Here is a 15,390-nt window from a genome sequence, read left to right on the forward strand (position 1 = left end):
TTCTATTGCTGTTGATGTGGTGTTGAACCAACCAGCATTGGGAGAGCAGTTTTCTACTAGTTCAATTAGATGTTATTCAATCATTTAAAAACAGATTTAATTGTAAAATGAAGGCTATTTTGGTTAAAATACTGTTACCTGTGACATTATTTACTATAAATGTATGACTTTCCTATTATCATGCCTTCTTGTATACCTGCAAACATCTATTCCAAATAACTACATACAGTTCCTTTAAAAAGTCTTGTCTTTATGAATCAAGAACCAGTAAAAAGGAACAAAGTCTTTTAGATGTGAGACTTATTTTGGTGGGGATCTGGGTATCTTCTTAATTTATTATAACAGACTAGGGAATACATTCATGTCCAACAACATCCTGAATTGGGGTTTCTGCCACCCACCCCACCATATCCCACTTATCCTTGGTATCTGAAAGATTAAAATAAAAAAAAAAGGAATTTGATGTAGAAAGGATTCAAAATGACTCAGAAATGGGCTTGGATACATGGTGCACAATGCCCCCCAGATGGGTGTGAATTACACAGTACAGTAACCGGCCTGTGTAGACCCTGTTGGTATACAGTAATAGTTCCCTAGTGCATTTAACATAGTAATGTCTGAAACTTCCAGTTTGAGTCATTCAGTACTGTTTGAAACAGTACTCTGTTAACGTGCAGTAGGGAACTTTTAATCCAGGCCAACTGGGTCTACATGGACCAGTGAGTTACTGCTCAACATGATGGTGTGCGTTAGGATTCACAGACCCCTCAGGCATACCGGTGCACCATGTACACAAGCCCAGTATTCGTTTCTTCAGTGCTTTCTGACACTAAGCTGAAAAATGGTCTGTTTCCACAAATACATGATTTTTAACTCTTCTAATAAACACAATGAGAACTTTCTGTCCATTAAAACAAACACTCTTGATCACTATCCAATGCCATTTATGTTTTTCTTTTTAAATATCCTTTTTTATTAATAGTAATCACCATTTGCATAAAGACCCCTGCCAAACACAAGAGCATATATAAGGCATCTCTTGTTAGCTATTTTGTGCACAATATAATTAACAAAGCGACCTGTGCCATTTCCAGTTTGATTCATTCGCTGATGCTTAATCTGATTCATTTACAATTATGACAGTAATTGGCATAACTGTTTAGATTTAATTGGAAAACTTCAATATGTGGATATCCAATTATAGATCTATCCCAGTAGTAGATAATATTCACATTGCATAATAACCCCTTTGTTCGTCTATCAGGAAGTGCTAAGCAGATTTCTAAGATAAGAGACGAATGAAGGCTGCACTTTGTTAGATTATTATAGAAACATTCTAACAAGATGGGTAAACTCTAACGAGAACTTTTGAATAGTTGTAGGTGAAATGATAGGGCCCAATCATACTCCCAGTTAAGCCAATGACAAAACTCATGTTGACTTCAATGGAAGTAGGAAGAGCCCTTTTATTTTTATTACATGAAATGAATGAAATTCATTGCTTTAAAATTGCTTTAAATGAAAAGCAATACTCCAATTCTGTGTGGCTTCAACTAATGCTCTCCTTATAGTATTGATAGAGTAGTTTCTCAAGGAAGTGCAAAGGGAGTTAAAACTACTCGTGAAGGCTGGAGATTGCTCTTTGTGGAGAAATTCCCAGTGTATGTAAAACTGTTGAAGACAGCTTCTCTTGCTCAGACATCAGTGTACTGAGCACATCAGGGGAGATGGAGTGGCCAAAGCACATGGTGCTCAAGCTATCCTTAACTGGCCCAGACTTCCTTAGGAGCCATTGCCAACTGGTTCAAGTTAGATCAGCTCCTAGACTACTCCAACATGTGTTGGGTCCAACTGCTCTCTGACAACTCCCCCCACCCTCCCTGCCTCTGCTGTATCCAGCTCCTTCTATGTTGGTGCAGATTTAATGTAATAAATGTTGGGATGACACCACCCTCCATTGAAATGTGCTTATGTTATTCAAGCCATTCAAAACTATTGCACGTAAAAGTCAATCTAAAACACCTGTTAACATTGGGCCTTGGATGGTTCTTGGGTTTACAGTGGAATTCAGAGCATCTCACCTCTAGTGAATCAGTATAAAAACAGCCAATCTATTCATTGATCTGTGGGAGATGAGTTAATGATTTCAGTTCAGTTCCTAGTTTAGAGGTGTTCACATCACAATTGACATAACTGGTAGCCTCAGTAGAGGGATTAAGGATTAAAAGGTCATGGGAACAAAACCATTCTCTCATCAACAGCGGTGGTCCTTCCAACTGAGAGTTGAAGCACATTACATGATCACTGTGGGGTAATGAATCTCCAAGCTGCTAAACTGATACCTTTCATGCTAAATTAACTAAATCATGTTCAAGGACATAATGAATTCGACATTGGGTTGATACTAATCTAGTTCTAATTATCAGATCAAGGTGAGGACTTTCTTTTATATGGTTCAGAAATACTAAGAAGGGAGTCAAACAGGATTTCTTTTCTTTATATCTCAGAGAACCAAACATTAATAGAAGAATCTGGATTGGTTAAATTACAAATTCATGTTTCATTTTATGTCAATTTTAGCACAATAGACATTTTAAGTGGATAATTTTTTTTCTCTAGATATAATGGGGAAGGTGTCTGTGTTAATGTTTCTCCAGAGACAATTTTAGAAGCACCAAGCTAAATGCAAGAAAACTCAATGAGACTGGGTGGGTTTTTTTGACCATTTCTAGCCGTTTATAAATGAAACTGTCATTTGCCTGTTCAAAATCCAAACCAGCTATGCACTGGCTAGTTTAACAACATTATTTTCATTAAACGTTATCCTTCTAAAGATAGGTAAGATAATTATAAACATTTGTTAACACTCTGGTTGGTTTATCTTTGCAAACCCAGCACCAAGCAGGAAGGGGTTAACTAATGGTTTTGGGTTCAAGTGATCCTGCCCTGCTGCACCTGCAAGTTATGTCAGCCATGGAGGAAGAGTTCAAAAGAGGAGAAGCTCAGCTTAGCATTAGACATCTCAGGGAGAAGGATGGTTTGCTAATCTCCTTAGGGCCTAGGGAGAGAGAGGCCTGACAGATGGCAGAGCCTGCTTCTTTTTCTATAGAAGGTCCAAGCTCCCTGAAGTGAAGGAAGGCTGGTCAGTAGACAGCGAACTGGACTACCGCTTGACTTAGGTCCCTCTGAGGGAAGAGAGGCTGGCAGCCTGTCTGGAATTGACCGTCTGTTTCCTTTTGCTTTGTTTATTTTCCTGGACTTTTGTTTGTTCCCTTGAAATCCTGCCCAGGGTAAACTCCAGTGGAACTCAGCTGGAGGGCTGGGATTTCATCCCTGGTCCTGTGCTACTGAGCACCCCAGTCTGGATGACAGAACCTGAGTAAATACATAACCATATTATGCCCCAAAAGAGCACTGTAGAGGGACCAAAACAGTGACAGTAACATGTCCTAAGACTAGCGAGGCCACAGGCAGAAACGCTATGTCAAAAATGACCGTGGAGTTGTTCCATTAAAACTACAATTAGCTTGTATTTGAGTACTTCCTATTTGCAATAACAGTAGATATCTTGGTACCAAGATAACAGGCTTATTTTCTTTTGTTCGGTTTTTTTGTTTTCAAATCTGATAGACTGAATGATCTTTGCTTAAAAAAAATACTTGTTCAACTTTGACTTGTCTATTTTGTGACAGTGCCAGGTAACAGCAGCTGTACCAGCACTTTTATCACTGGATCACCAATTAAATCACCCCAGAGCAAATGTGAGGGGCAAAGCTGTGCCTAATTGACAGATTGGGGATGAGCTGGAGAGAGCTATGAGGCTAATTAATCCATTAGCCCAGAAAGGCTTGGGGGAGGTGGGTGGAGAGAGACTGGCAGGCTTCTGAGAGTCAGAACCAGGTGAGATCTCTCAGGGGGAAGGTACCTTCTGTCTCCCCAATCCTTGGCTGGAGTGAGCTAAGGACAGGGTGACCAGATGTCCCATTTTTATAGGGACAGTCCCGTTTTTTGGGACTTTTTCTTATATAGGCGCCTATTAACCCCTCCCCCCAACCCTGTCCCGTTTTTTTAGTTCCTATCTGGTCACCCTAGCTAAGGAGCATATGCTATTGTAAATATAGAGCTACACAAGTTGGTAAGGATTGTGGAAAGAACGCTATAAATAAATTGCCCAAGGTGTTTGAGCAGAGAAAGGTCTCCAAGTGGTAAGCAGCTAGAAAAGAGACAGGAGCAGCAGGATGCCCTATCACTCATCTAGGGAAGGAATGCATTTGTTTATACCAAGTACTTTCCACAAAATGAAGTAATTAGTCTTGTTGTTTTGGCAAATACAAAATAAAATGGCAAGCCAAGTATGTAATGAATCATTATAAAACGAAGCTTCTCATTAAGCTGGCGGGAAATTCAGTAGCCAAGGGCAGCACCCACAACTGCAAATTGTGAGCACACAGGGTCACTTCCACTGTATGGAATGCACCAGTCAATATGGGTCCCACACAAGTTCCATGCATGTGTGGCATAAGCATGAAGCATGTGTGCTGAGGGGGTAGGGCAGGAAATGGCTGGTGGGAAGATCTGACAGCAGCATGAATATTGCAGGAGAGAGAGAAAGAGAGAGAGACATGCCTGAGCAAAGAGGCCGTTGAGGTCGAAGAGCAGGCATTCAGCCTCCCCTGAGCCTGCCCAGCCAAGGGACTGCAACACTGTAGTTCTTCTCCCCCGTGGGAGGGCGTGGAGAAAGGAGGCGCTGGTGGGGAGGAGTACATTGGGGGGAGCATTGAAGCAGGGGTGTCTGGGGCTCCAGCAGAGGTTATGAGTGTGGGAGGGGTGAGGTTGGTTGTGTGTTTAGGGCTCTGGAGGTAGGGGTTGTGTTTGGGAAGGGGGTGGGCAAGATGGATAAAACAAAATTACACACAATTCCCTCTAAAAAGACTAAAATAATAAATTCACGGGCCTCTAAAAATAGTCATAAGACGACAAGCACATTTATCCTTAAGATAAGTATAATCACTTGCCCATCAATTTGATTCCCTGAATTCTACAACAAACTTCATCATGTTGTCACTGTCTGTTTCATAATTCCACACATTATACATATTACGTACATACCAATAATAAACTAATTATTCTTCAAATCAGTGGTTCTCAACCCATTTACCATTGTGGGCTGCATATGTAGCTCTCTATGTGTTATGTGGCTGCATCCACACAATATATATACTACCTATATGTCCCTGAGGCTGTCACATGGGCTGCAACTGTTTGCTGATTGGGCCGCAAGTAGCCGTGAGCTGCGAGGTGAGAACCACTGCTCCAAATCCTTTAGAAATAAGGATAGAAGGCCCCCAGCCCTGAAGAGCTTACAATCAAAGGGACACTTCCTGCTCCAACCTGAGTCAATGGCAAAACTCCCATTTGACTTCAATGGGAGTATGATCAAAGAAGAAGTTTACATTTGACAATCTTTCTGCTGCTCAAACACTCATGTCTGCTGGCTAAACCATGCTTCTCTTGAGCTCCAGTACAGCAAAAATGGTCCAGGTCTTCAAGGTGAATAGACATATATTCAAATTATCATATTCATGAGCAAATTTTATATGATACAGGCCAATTTATTATGTCCATTGTCAAGAGGTGCCCAGAATGGAATTGTAGAAATCAGTGGGTCAGACTTACCTTCCCTATGAATTACTTTAGTGGTTACTTTCCATCATTTTTTTCTCCCTTTTAAATAAATGTTATCCCCTACTAAACCACAGCATGTACTGTTTTTGTTCGGGGGGGGGGTTTAATGTCAAGTGATAGGTATTTGTGGTCTTGGTGCTGAAGGTCCAGGGTTCAATCCTAGCTGATGACAATGTCATCTTTACATCTAGCCATGGGTTTTTACACACCCATAGAGACTTTGGCCCAGCTCACTTTAGCACATCCTCTAGTGTTATCTTATTGTGTTTTCATCATTAATATCTGTGCCTCCTTTCTTAGGTTTCTTTCTCATAAGCCAGCCAAAATTCAACTCTAAACCCATATTCTAGGATGAATACAAATCTTCAGCTTTGGTCTGGGCTCTGTCTGATATTATCTTTGACATGTTTTATCTTTGAATTCCACTAGATTTAAGAAATGGGATAGGATACTATTTTAGCAATCATCAACCTTATATGTATGCAAGATTACACCAGCTATTGGGCATGCTCAATGCTGACTTTGAAAATCATGGCAAAAAGAAATATATATTTTCTTCCCATATAAAAAGTTTAAATAGAACAGTTAAGGGTCATATATCCCTCTTCCCTGCCCCAAAGCCCCCCTTTATCTAAACCAAATAATACACTTACTGTATAGCAGTAGTTCAATATAGTATTTGACTGTGCTATGGATTGTCATCTACTATGCCCATAGGCTTTCAATATTCTACGGAGCTTTCTGCTGGTTTGGGGATTTTTTGTCTCCTAATTTATATGCCTGCCTTCTCACAATTCCTCTTGTTTGTTTGAAATCACAATACAAGTGGGCCCTTTTTTGGTTTGTGCCTTTAAATTAAATAAACAGATCTGTCTCTTCCTAACTAAGATCTGAAATACCTAGCTCTTCAGGGGAGTTTTTCTTGAAGTAATAGGTAAGAGAGAAAATAAACAATCTATGCCACTTGAATCTTTTTTGCTATATATTGCAATTTTAAGTATAGTTCTACTGTCAAGGTTAGAAATCTAAAAAAGTAACTGTAATACTCATTTGTAAATCTAGGATTTTAGAAAGGGTCTTATGAGAGAAAATTCAGATAGAACCAAAGCTGGGGATGACTGATAGACACACTATGGTGCTTTAACTGAACCTGTGTAGCAGCTTTGACAATCCATGGTTTTGCCAAGAAAAATTAGCTTTGTAAATAGTTAATGGAAATAATGTTTATAGATTTTCTCAAGTCATTCTTCCTTAGTCTGTCTTCACTTTTCCTATACCTAGCACACCACTGTACGCAACCATGAAAGCAAGGCAAGATCACAAACACTTAGAGTACAAACACTAAGCCTTTGAGTGACATGGACTGAAACTCAATCGTTAGTGGTTATGTTTTTGTTAGAAGAACATTGTATCATAACTAGTGCTTTTGACCGTTGTCTCTCCAGGCTGATGAGGACCATTGAAGCAGTATGGGGTTTAAAACACCACAGGATAGATGGCATTTATGACAAATTGTATAGTATCTCCCTAGCTAGATGGTTTGATATATGCACTTAAAGACAAGATTAAGCAATCTTTCTTCTGTATGAATTAGACAAACTATCACCTACATCCTTACAGCATGTAGTCTGTGTTCAAAATAACTTTCGGAAAACTTACTAATTTGTTAACTTGTTTTTATTAGATATAAGCATTTTAAAATGCACGCATGTAGTCTAAATTCATTAATCCAAATTAGAATGAGCAAGGAGTTGACACTCGTGCTCCTATATGCCTGGGGAGTAGCCTAATAGCTGAGCTATTGTCTGTTCTGGGTTATCTTTCATAGTGGTGGCTTTTTGTTTGTTGTTTTATGTGAAAACTAGTAGTCTAGTTTAAATTAGTAGTCTGAAAATCTTTGAGCATCAGGCTCCAGCTGCTTCACATAAAGAGCTGAATGGAAGATGGAAATCCCTGTGTTCTCTATAGGGTTCACACTAAATATCTACACTCCTACATTGTCATTTAACTGAATATTTTCATCAGCAATGACTTACTCATACTGTGTTACTGAGATAGAAATGGTGATGTTCTGTCACAGGTTAAGGCCCCCCCTCAAGAGAAAACTGGTCAAGTCTAATATGTACATGTAGCCAAACTCAGAACAGCCAGACAAAACTACAGACTGCCAACTCCACAGTTGCCAATGACCTTGATTTCACCATAGTTTGTGTCTTAGGAAGTGTTACCATCAGACAAAGCTCCATCCATGTGTTTCATGAGTTCTGGACAGTCCTTACTAAAGAACTGTAGCCATTTAAAAACATTCTTAAAGTTGCCTCTTCATGTAGCCACTTCTACGTAGGTGACTCCATCATAAAGCAATATCTCATTCTCTCAGTTGATAATTCCTGCCAATTTCCCTTTGTTTAGCACTCCTCCATGTTCCACTGTGAATACACTGGAAGTACTTGTACATTTCCATAGCAGCCCTACCACTGTCTTGTAACGTTATTGGAAAAACCACCAAAGCATGATTTAAAGATGGGTTTTTTGTTTAAATTAAAATAGTTTTTACAATTGCCACTTCAGTGACATTCCCTTTAAAAATGAAATGAGACAATTTAAACAATGACAGGTTTCAGAGTAGCAGCCGTGTTAGTCTGTATTCGCAAAAAGAAAAGGAGTACTTGTGGCACCTTAGAGACTAACAAATTTATTAGAGCATAAGCTTTCGTGAGCTACAGCTCACTTCATCGGATTCATTGAAGGGAGCTGTAGCTCATGAAAGCTTATGCTCTAATAAATTTGTTAGTCTCTAAGGTGCCACAAGTACTCCTTTTCTTTTTTTTAATTTAAACAATATTTGTTGTTTAACTATTTGTTAAACATTTTCTCTTCCATTCAATTAAATTGAATCACTAAAATATGCAATTAGCCCTGAAATCTCTGTCTGGAAACCAGGATTCTGGAAATTGAATAGTCTCTGGCTGTTATGGCCCCTGTAGAAATATATCCACAAGATGGATCAGACCACCATATGCATAATGGCTGCGAGGCTTGTAAGAAAGTGGTGTGGTACGCGTTGTCACCTCACTCCTACTACATCACGTATGTGACGCTGAGTCAGTTCTTAAAATTCTAATTGCTATATTCCACATTACTGTTCCTATTTGAGATTTACCTGGGGAACAAAAGGTCATAAACACCTAGCCTGTGAAAGATGGAGACAAGCATTCTTAGCTACTGGTATGGTCTGCACTTTCAAAAGGAGATAGGGAGCCAAGAGACTCCTTAGTTTATTCACCTCTGCAAGTAGATATCCCTAAAATGTGTTAAGCTGTAAACAAAAAAAGTAGTATCTTGGTTTTTTATATGTATCATGTTAAGAAAATAGTAAAATTGTGTAATCTAGCACTCTAAAGAGAAATACCAGATTTAAGGCAACTTTTATTTGCCTCCCCCCCCGTGCGTAAGCATTATGATAGTGTTCATTTCCATGATCACATACTATCTTTCGATAGATACCTCTGTCTCATTCAATGCAGAGGATGGGCAATGCTCACTGAATGAACAACTGTTCATAAACTTTTTATACTGATCATTCAGTATGTGGCCCTATTTTTACTAACCACCATCCAAAATTAACAAAATGTTCTCATGGGCTTTTCTGTAGTATTAATCACTGTACAATCCGAGTGCTTCACAAACATTAACAAACTTATTTTCACAACACCTCTATGAATGTTATCTCCATTTTACACATGGGGACCTGAGGCACAGACTATAAGGGCAAAATTATCAAAATTGTGCATTAATTTTGGGTGCAGAACTTGAAAGACCAAAGACTTGATTTTTTTTTCAGAGCACTTATTTTATAGCACTTCTTATGTTTATTCCACAGCTCCCTTTACCTTCAGTTGCAGTTGTGAGTGCTCAGCACTTCTGCAAAGCTGACCCCAAGTGTCTCAATTTGGGCACTCAAAAAATGAAGAGCACCCAATTAGTGGACACCTCTGAAAAGTTGAGGTTTAAGAGACTGTGTTGGATGCAGGGATAGAATTCAGTTCTCCACTATGGCTTTCAACGGCTTAAACCACAAGACATCCTTCTTCTTCCCACAGTCCCCTGCTTTATTCACTACACACCTGCCAACTTCTTTCACAAATGAGGTCAGGTTCTACAGACAACAGCCTCCTTTATCTCACAATCTTGATTCATTCCCTGCCTATCATCTATTCTGTGCACTGAATGAGATTGGTGTTCTGTGGCAAATGTGATCACAATTAAAGACTGTCAATTATTATGAATCACTTGAGTGGTTACTTTCCATCATTTTTTTCCTCCCTTTTAAATAAATGTTATCCCCTACTAAACCACAGTATGTACTGTTTTTGTTCAGGTTTTTTTAAATATCAAGTGGTAGGTACTTGTGGTCTTGGTGCTGTAGGTCCAGAGTTCAATCCCAGCTGATGACAATGGCATCTTTACATCTAGCCATGGGTTTTTACACACCCACAGAGACTTTGGCGCAGCTAACTTTAGCACATCCTCAAGTGTTATCTTATTGTGTTGTCATCATTAATATCTGTGCCTCCTTTCTTAGGTTTCTTTCTCATAAGCCAGCCAAAATTCAACTCTAAACCCATATTCTAGGATGAATACAAATCTTCAGCTTTGGTCTGGGCTCTATCTGATATTATCTTTGACATGTTTTATCTTTGAATTCCGCTAGATTTAAGAAATGGGGTAGGACGCTATTTTAGCAATCATCAACCTTATATGTATGCAAGATTACACCAGCTATTGGGCATGCTCAACACTGACTTTGAAAATCATGTCAAAAAGAAATATATATGTTCTTCACATATAAAAAGTTTAAATAGAACAGTTAAGGGTCATATATCCCTCTTCCCTGCCCCAAAGCCCCCCTTTATCTAAACCAAATAATACACTTACTGTATAGCAGTAGCTCAATATAGTATTTGACTATGCTATGGATTGTCATCTACTATGCCCACAGGCCTTCAATATTCTAATGAGCTTTCTGCTGGTTTGGGGATTTTTTGTCTTCTAATTTATATGCCTGCTAGACAGCAGAGGACTGTTGAGACTGGATTCTAATTCCGGGCTCTGGAAAAGAGTATGCTGTAATGTTTACATACCCTTCTTTTCCTTCCCACCCCACCTGCCCCAACTCTTATCCTTTACTTGCCACAGTCTGTCTCTGTCCCCATTCTGCTCCTATTCCTCCCCTTGTAGCCTGTCTGTATTTTTCTCCCTGACCAGCCTCACCATTCTGCATTCCAATTAGGACATTTCTTCTCCTGGGCACCAACAGGAGGAGCACTGAGAATACAGGAGAGACAGTCTCCCTGATCTCAGTTCCTTTGCCTGGTACCATAGTGGCTCCTGGTAGCTGGGAACAGCAATTGCAGAAAAAGTTCCCCTCAGCCTCTGCATTCCTGGGCTAGAGTATGCCTTATACAAATGGAATCTTCAGAGAATTTGGTGGAAAAACTCTAACAAGTTTCAATTGAGCATGTGCCAATTGTGCTTTGCTGAGGTGTACCTTTGTCCCTCCTGTTCTCTGCTTCTGGCACATAATAGTCTAGTCTCTGTGGGCTGTAATACTTTGGTCTAATTTCAGTTGTTGGATTTAGTGTGAGGGTGCTGGATGCCGTTGGTGGCCTGTGATATAAAGGAAGTCAGACTGGATGATCTGATGGCCTCTTCTGGCCATAAATTCTATTACTTTGATGCTATAACTTAGTCAGACTTGATGTATTTTCACTGCAATGGCAAAAGGCACATCCCTGACACCTAGGCAACCCTCCTGCCAAATATTAAGTCCCTGACCCAAAGCATTGGACTGCTATATCTTCTCAATGCACTAGTTATAAAAAAAAATTAACATGGGCAAAACAATGCATTTTCCCTAACTTTTTTTTCTAAGAAACAGCTGAACCATTTCTGCCAAAATTCCACAAAAATTCAGCTTGAGGCAGACACCAAGCATGGAAAATATCAGTCTGAATGGTTGAAGTTATAAGCGACTGAAACAGAGTCTTAGAATGGAAAGTGTTAGGTAAGCTTTACTATATGCATTACTACCAGCTCCATCTAGTGTGTGTGACTAGTGTGTGTGTGTGTATACATAAAGATTGCAGTCTCATGCATGTAAGAATAATAGCCTCCATTGTATCACTACCTATCAACGTGGCCTCTGTGTTACCTAGGTTGTACTTCAGCCATCTCGTTCTCATCCAAACTCCAAACTTGGACAGACAATGGAAGGAATGGTAACATACAAAAACCAGTAGGAGAACACATTAATCTTCCTGGACATTCTATAACAGATTTAAAAGTAGCCATACTTGAACAAAAAAACTTCAGAAACAGACTTCAAAGATTTCAGAGTAGCAGCCATGTTAGTTTGTATTCGCAAAAAGAAAAGGAGTACTTGTGGCACCTTAGAGACTAACAAATTTATTTGAGCATAAGCTTTCGTGAGCTACAGCTCACTTCATCAGATGCATCCGATGAAGTGAGCTGTAGCTCACGAAAACTTATGCTCAAATAAATTTGTTAGTCTCTAAGGTGCCACAAGTACTCCTTTTCTTTTTGAGATTGCAAAGAGAAACTGCAGAACTAAAATTCATTTGCAAATTTAACACCATTAATTTGGGCTTTAATAGGGACTGAGAGTGGCTGGCTCACTACAAAAGCAGCTTTGCCTCTCCTGGAATTGACACCTCCTCATCAGTTATTGGGAGTGAACTACATCCACCCTGATTGTATTGGCCCTGTCAACAGTGATTCTCCACTTGTGGGGTAACTCCCTTCTCTTCATGTGTCAATATAATAATGCCTGCATCTGTAATTTTCACTCCATGCATCTGAAAAAGTTGCATCTGAAGAAGTTGCATGCAGGACTATGAATGTAGGGCTGAGGCAGGGGATTGGGGCGCAGGAGGGAGTATGGGGTGTGGGAGGGGGTGCGGTGTTTAGGAAGGGGCTCAGGGCAGGAGGTTGGGGTACAGGAGGGGTGTAGCAGGAGATTGAGGTGCGGGATGCAGGATAGGTTCAGGGTGTGGGCTCTGGCCTGGCACTGCTTACCTTGAGCGGCTCTGGGGTGGCAGTGACGCATAGCGTGGCTAAGGCAAGTTCCCTGCCTGTGCTGGCCCCGCACCGCTCCTGGAAGCAGCCGGCAACTGCTGCCCCTGGGGGAGAGGGGGGGTCAAAGGGCTCCGTGTGCTGCACTCGCCTTCGGGTACCTCCCCTGAAGCTCCCATTGGCCCCGGTCCCCTGCAGAATGTTTCTTCATGTGAGTAGTCCCATTGACTTCAGTGGTAATACTCATGTGAGTGTGCAACCCTTGATTGTGTTGATGAGCACTTAATCTAGCCCGTAATATGCATTTAAATGATTTGTTTGTAGGTGTATAGTCTAGTTGGAGTTACCAGATGGCACCGAATGCATCCGATGAAGTGAGCTGTAGCTCACGAAAGCTTATGCTCAAATAAATTTGTTAGTCTCTAAGGTGCCACAAGTACTCCTTTTCTTTTTGCGAATACAGACTAACACGGCTGCTACTCTGAAACCTGTCAGATGGCACTGTTACAGATAGTCAAATCACTCTGTATAACTCAAGTGTTATTTTGAAGGGTGGTTGGTGTCACTGGAGCTGCCTGATGAGTTGTAACTAAGGCTGTTTCATCCCCACTGCAACACTAGCTCAAGCATCAGCCACACTCGTGCTTCAACCCTTCACCGCCATCCCAATGGGATAGCTAGGTCAAACTTAGAGCACCATTGAACTGGAGCTAGAGATTTGTGTATGTGTGGACTGGAGTTGATTCATGGGTAACATTCAAGCTATAGCTTGAGTTGACTGTACTGTGTGCCCCAGTGTACAGTCTCTGAAGAAATGTGATGTTATTGTCGGGGGTGATGCAGCTTCTTTGGAGGAGTTATATAAACAGCAACAGTTTTCTCTCTGCCTTAATCTCTTTAACTAGAGTCAATTATTGGGGCAAATCTGCTTCCTAGAGTCAAGCATTGGTGTTTGGGCTGAGATTCCTGAAAGAGGGGATTGCCTGCCTCTGTTCTATGACTGGTGTATGTACTGTAAATAAATAAGTTACTCTAAGAAAATACTCGGATTCCATGTCACTGATTTCTCCTCCAAACAACTTGCAAATCCTCAGAATCTGCTACTGCTCAGCAAAAGGACAACAATGTTCACACACATATCTTGAGAAGGAGATACCCATGTAATAAATTGGATTCAAGCTAATTTGCCCACTATCTGCCTGTTAATCCATCTCTGGCAAGACTTATTCTAACATTTCAAACTCCTGTATATTTTCAATCCCTATCAGAAAATAATTTCCTTTTCTCTTCAAATGTGGAATTTTCCCCATCAATTCCCACCAACCACCAAACAAACAATTTATAAAGTCCACCTGCCTGAGATCAGGCAATATTCAGTGACAAATTTATGATCCAGTATCTCTTCATCCTGCAGGTCTCATATGACACACAGGCTTATTTGTGGTCCACAACTCTTGTGTCAGCAGCAATTGTCAAACCTGGCATATTCACTTCACCTAACACATCATTGTCATAATCTATATCTAAAAAGTGTCATGTAATATATAATTGAAAAACTAATAGCACACTGATCATTGATATTATTGCATGATATATGTTTGAGTTGCGTACAAAGAGTTATGGATAGAATTATGTTATTAACATGCTTGTTTGGCAAGCCAACCTGCCCTAGAAAATGAAATGTGTATTAGTTTGTCTGACCTGCCTGATCATCAGGCAGAGACAACTCAGGCATATTTACATAAAAGTTAAACGAAGCCATCAACCTAAAGAGTGGGGGAGATAGCCTCTTGCAAGGATCTTAACTTCAACTGATAGTCATTGAATCCACTAATTATATACAATATTACTGTATTATATAAGTGTATCAAATAAGGTCTTTTCTGAAAGCTAGTGCACACTGGTGATTAATATTGTGAAATGTATGTATTAAGATGGTATGAGGAAACATGGATACTTAATGATACACAGGGAGAAACATGTTTTCTCCCAGATGAAGGGAAGACAGCTATTTACCTGACTTCAACAAAACTTGGCAAGGTGTGATCAAAAATCATGGAAATTCCATTTACATACATATCAGGAGAGGGGTGGAAATCCACAGGAACAGCATGAGGTCATCCTGCATCTGGGAACAAAACAGTGAGTTTGGGAAGCTGTAAGGACACAAGGAGGCAGAGCTCTTACAATCTGAAAAAGAGAAGCCCTTCAACCAAGGGGGTTGAAGTCTCTGGGAATGGAATATAGGTGAGAAACCTGCTCAGAGAAGACTAGGAAGACTAGGGAAATCAGCACTTTGTACTTTTGTGGAAGGTCCTGACTGACAGAAAGTCAGCCATTGCTGGAAAGAAAAGGAATGGTAAGAAATCTACCACAAGCCAAGGCTGTAGTTTGGTGAGCTAAGTCTCCGCCATTAGGAAGCATATTTTTACTTTTTTTTTTTTTGGTTTGTAACCCATTCTAACTTCAATCCCTTCTACTTTGTATTACTTAACTTATGTCCTTGTGTTAATAAACTTGTTTAATTTGTAATCTAAATCATTTCAAACACAGCACTGGTCCAGTTAAAGTAATGCACTGTGCTTTTTGTCTCTTAGTGTTCGGAGAGGG

At 40.1% G+C, this 15,390-nt stretch overlaps 1 long non-coding RNA gene across 1 annotated transcript; it reads left to right on the top strand.

Moving 5' to 3' along the window:
• Nucleotides 1-12,334: 12,334 nt before the first annotated feature.
• On the top strand, nucleotides 12,335-13,195 carry LOC122457635. Its single transcript, XR_006277277.1, has 3 exons — nucleotides 12,335-12,571; nucleotides 12,708-12,714; nucleotides 13,160-13,195. It is a non-coding gene; the product is annotated as an uncharacterized LOC122457635 (long non-coding RNA).
• Nucleotides 13,196-15,390: the final 2,195 nt, after the last annotated feature.

Source organism: Dermochelys coriacea, chromosome 1 (genome assembly GCF_009764565.3).
Source record: "Dermochelys coriacea isolate rDerCor1 chromosome 1, rDerCor1.pri.v4, whole genome shotgun sequence".
Lineage (NCBI taxonomy): Eukaryota > Metazoa > Chordata > Testudines > Dermochelyidae > Dermochelys > Dermochelys coriacea.